This window comes from Aquarana catesbeiana, linkage group LG03 (assembly GCF_042186555.1).
Source record: "Aquarana catesbeiana isolate 2022-GZ linkage group LG03, ASM4218655v1, whole genome shotgun sequence".
In the NCBI taxonomy this organism is placed as follows: domain Eukaryota; kingdom Metazoa; phylum Chordata; class Amphibia; order Anura; family Ranidae; genus Aquarana; species Aquarana catesbeiana.
The window spans coordinates 635,935,266-635,939,754 of NC_133326.1; the positions used below are offsets into that span (position 1 = coordinate 635,935,266).

Consider the following 4,489-nt stretch of genomic DNA (forward strand, 5'->3'; position numbering starts at 1 on the left):
AGAAGAATATTCGCTGACATGAGACCATTAGATGACCGTATTGATCTCTATTTCCTCATTCAGATCTCCTGGAAGATGAAGAGTTTTTAGGGTGTAAATCCAATATGTTTCTCTCTTACATAATCCTTTGATCGAATCAATGATGAATGTTTTGCCATTACCTTGGAAAGTTTTTATCCAACGTGGCACATGCTTACATGTCAGGCATTTGCGTTTCTTACTTTGGTACATACATGCCAATCAACTTGCCAAACAATGTGCCAGGTTGCATGTCTGGTTTGGGAAGGACATAATCTGCTTGGTAGAAGAAAAACTTGGGCCTACTGGGAATAGTAGATTTTAAATTCCAGTCCTGTAAAAGCTTGGACCAATGTTTGTGAAACAGTCTTTCCATTGGGTGACAAATCTAATCTTCATCAAAATTTTGGGGTTTCTTAGCCATCTCCATGTGTGGTTTAATCAGATAGTGAAAATAGGCCTCTTGCATCTAATTCTGTGGATAACCCTTGTGCAAAAACCTGTTTTTGAAGATGGAACTCTGTCCCATATAATCCTCTCTATGTGTGCAATTCTGAGTTCCTATTCACACTAATGTGGCATAGGATTCACATCGATTTTTGTGCATTTCCTGCACGTATCGAAATCGCACTGCATTCATGTGAACCTCAGCGGGTGTCAATATTAAAAACACCCCAAAAGCTTTGCAAAATGCAGTGCAATTGGCTCAATTGGATCACATGGGTGTGAACACCCATGCTCTCCGATTCCAGTGGGGGAAAAAAGGGTGCAGTGCGATTTGAGGCATACAAAATGAATGGCTCAAATTGCACTGCTGGTACGATAAAGGTATGAATTACCATCTATAGGTTTGAAGTGTTTTTTTGCTATGATGTTGGACCCGCAGCACCCCAATTCTAGACCCAGAAGTACCAAAAAGTAGCTGTCACATGAAATTCTGAAGGTGTTAATATTGCAAAATTGTAGGAATGCCTCAACAGTGGTGAAAGGTCCATCCCAAATGACGATAAAATCATCTATATAGTGGCCGTAATATGCAATGTGTTGTTAAAAAGGGTTGTTATGCCAAATCTGCTGGATCTCCCAATGACCGATGGTCAAATTGGCATAGCTGGGAGCAAAATGTACTCCCATTGCTGTTCCAGTTTTTTGGATGTAAAAGCTACCATCAAATTCAAAATAATTATGCTTCAGACAGAATTGTGTGGCTTGAAGGATGAAATTAGCCTTTCAATCATTAAGATCAGAGTAGATGGCGAGAAAATAATTAATGGTTTGTATACTTCTCCTGTGTCGTATGGACATATAAAGAGAGCATACATTCAAGGAAACCTGTATGCTCTCTTATACATCTCTACATGAAGCAACATTTTTTTTATCATTCTGGTCTTATTATCACTGTTTGTTTTTAAATTTGATCATGTAGAGAATTAAATGAACATTCTACCAGTTTATAGCCAATTTGTCTCACAGGACAGCCTTGAGCAGGAAATTCTTAAGGGGGAAGCAGTTGCCATTAAAACCTTTTCTCCCCAAGGAATGGTTCAGGCTGGACACCAGAAAAGTCTGGTAAAGCCAAAAACATTGAAAAAGGATGAAGTAGCTGCCTAGAAGATCTACCCAAAGAAGACACAAGCCCTTTCATCCCAGAGGTAAGCCACAGTTTGAGTACAGCAGGCTTTTGTTGAAGATGTAGAAAACAGATACAAATTAAGATTCTGTGGTAGACATCCAGATCATGGAAACAATGGATTTTTTTCTTCCTTTCTTAGCTCCATAGTAAAGTAAGCCATGCTAAAGCTAGCCATACACTTGTTCATTAGATTCTTCCCTCCACACTAAACAGAAAATTTCAGAAAAAAATTTCCGCTTCCTGCAGTTGTATTGAGAGTGACAACACTCATGGCTGCCCTAACACCTGAAGAATGACTATGTCGGATTTTTAAATTACCGTTTATCAAACTGAATGGTGCTGACAGGGTCTCCCACAGCTCAAATTTAAGCCTGACTGTTTTTCACTTTTGTATGGTTCATGCGCCTAGTGGGGTGTTTTATCTCCAGCAGATGTTTAGTTTATTACCATAAAACACAGCTGCCTGAACAGGGACTTGAACCCTGGACCCTCAGATTAAAAGTCTGATGCTCTACCGACTGAGCTATCCAGGCTTCATCAGTAGTACATTATGACATAGCTAGCACCAGAATTATACCTTCTGGTCAAATATTGCAACAATAGCAACTAAAATGAAGACTTGACTATACATTAAGCACCTCTCACTTATAGAAACAACTTACTTTTCAACATGGTTGATAAACTGTGCCAGGTGACTCTGTCCGGGTGTTCAATGAATCTTTATTGAAATTCCACTAACCCAAACTTAAAGTGAATCCCATGGAAGTCTACATACAGCGCATCAACTGTACTTTATTTATGGTTTTAGTTTGTAAAATAATAGACTAAGTTTTTGCTTCAGTTTAAAACCTGCCTTATCTCTCCTTCTCAAATTCCAACCTACTAAAGCTGTTTACATACAGAACAGTGCATCAACTGTACAATATTTCTGGCTATTGTTTGTGAAACAGACCCTTTTTTTATGATAAAGCCTGCCTCATCTCTACTTCTGAAATTGGGGCTTACTAAAGCTGACTAAATACTGTAAATTGACTGTACAATATATCTAGCTATTTTATGTGAAATAATAGACACTAATTTTGTATTTCTTGATAAAACCTGCTCTATCTCTCTCTTTGAAATTGCAGCCTACTAAAGCTAATTACATACAGTACATCAACTGTACAATACTTCTAGTTATTTTCTGTAATATAATGCAGTCCAATTTAAATTTCTTGCAAAAAAAGCTGCATACTTACAGGGCATAAATATCACAATAATTGTGTTAAATGGTTGCTCCACAGGGACTGTTATATCTACACCTAAGTACTTGCAACATGCTGGATCTATTATCATTTTCAGGTAGCATTTACTGGAATATTTACTTTTTTCCTGAGTATTTGTAGATGCACTAAACATCATATTTTTAATTCACTAGAATGGTCTTATTCGATAAATACAAAGCCTCATCAGGATCAGTGATCAGAATGCATTTCACACGAGGTGTGTTTAACTGAAAGATAACTGACAGAGAAAGAGCAAATACAACACTCATAGCACAATAAGAAAGACAGCAGCCACAGCAAATAATAGATACATGCATTATGATTGGTAAGCATAAGACTCATATCTAAACATCATAGCATGTACCTACTGACAGTGCTGTTAACTGTTCACTTATACAGCAAAGTGGTGCAGCTGAAGCATACTGGGCCCATAACTGAGAGGTCGATGAATCAAAACCATCCTCTGCTAGTTGGAGTTTGACTTTTTTTTTCCACTTAATATTATACCTTTGCTAACCTAATTAGCCTTTATGTTTAATTGCCCTTTTCTAACTTGTTCATAAACATTGCATTTTATTTCATATACTTTTACATATTCAGCTGCAGTGTGTAGTAAGGTCTCGTGTACACCAAAGTATTGTTTTTATGCAGGATTTTGCTGTTAGAGAGCTATCTCCCCGTCTTTGTTACTGTTATCTATATCATTGTACTCTTAGGACTAAAGAACCATGTCCTCTGTGTTAGGAACATTAGGAGAGTGGTGGGGTTTTGTAGTTCTGCCTTTTTTCTGTTGACCTAAGACAGAAGGGAGAGTAAGCATTGTCATCCCGGGACTGCAAATGTGTTGCTAGAAAAATAACCAGGTGAGAATAAAGAAAAAAAACCTTGAAAAAAAGAACACAAATGCAGCAATAACATCTAATGACTTGCATGCTGATATATATATCATTTTTTACTTTGGGATTTAGATTCACAATATTACATGAAGGAGGAACAGAGATTACTTCTGGTGTGCACTTCTGTATCTGACAGAGAGCTGTCTGCTAGGACCTTTGTGATGTCATGTTGTGATGTACCAGCTATTAGATCTTTAGGTGAGGGAGCTATGAAGAAAGAGTGCAGAACCTGGGAAAATAGAGAGTGATCATCTCAGGTGAGATTTACATAATGTGCTGCTGCTGTAATCTGTGCTGGGTGTGATGTTCTACAGTGTGCCATTTGCTAAGTTTGATTTTTAGAGTGTTCTAAATTTGGTGCTCTACAGACTGCTGGGATCAGTTAGGCAAATTAGGAGACCCTTTTCAATAGCTTGTTAGAGATATTGCAGCTCTTCTTTACAAGAGCCTCTCAAGCATCCTAAGATACAGAGACTCCATGTTGGAATGCTGCACCTGCCCTTCCCCAAAGCACAAGAAACTCCATTGCAGGATCACAAGGCAGTCCTTGTAGTCTCCATCACACAGGAAACAAAGTTATTTCAATGACTGCCTCCAGAAAGTTAACTTCACACACAATAAAACAATACCTTTTCTCCAAACTGGGGGAAGGTTTCCTCCAATCACGGAACAAGGAC

General features: G+C 38.1%; 1 non-coding gene across 1 annotated transcript; it reads right to left on the reverse strand.

Annotated features, from left to right (window-relative positions):
- Positions 1 to 2,111: 2,111 nt before the first annotated feature.
- TRNAK-UUU (transfer RNA lysine (anticodon UUU)) lies at positions 2,112 to 2,184 on the reverse strand. Its single transcript has one exon. It is a non-coding gene; the product is annotated as a tRNA-Lys (tRNA).
- Positions 2,185 to 4,489: the final 2,305 nt, after the last annotated feature.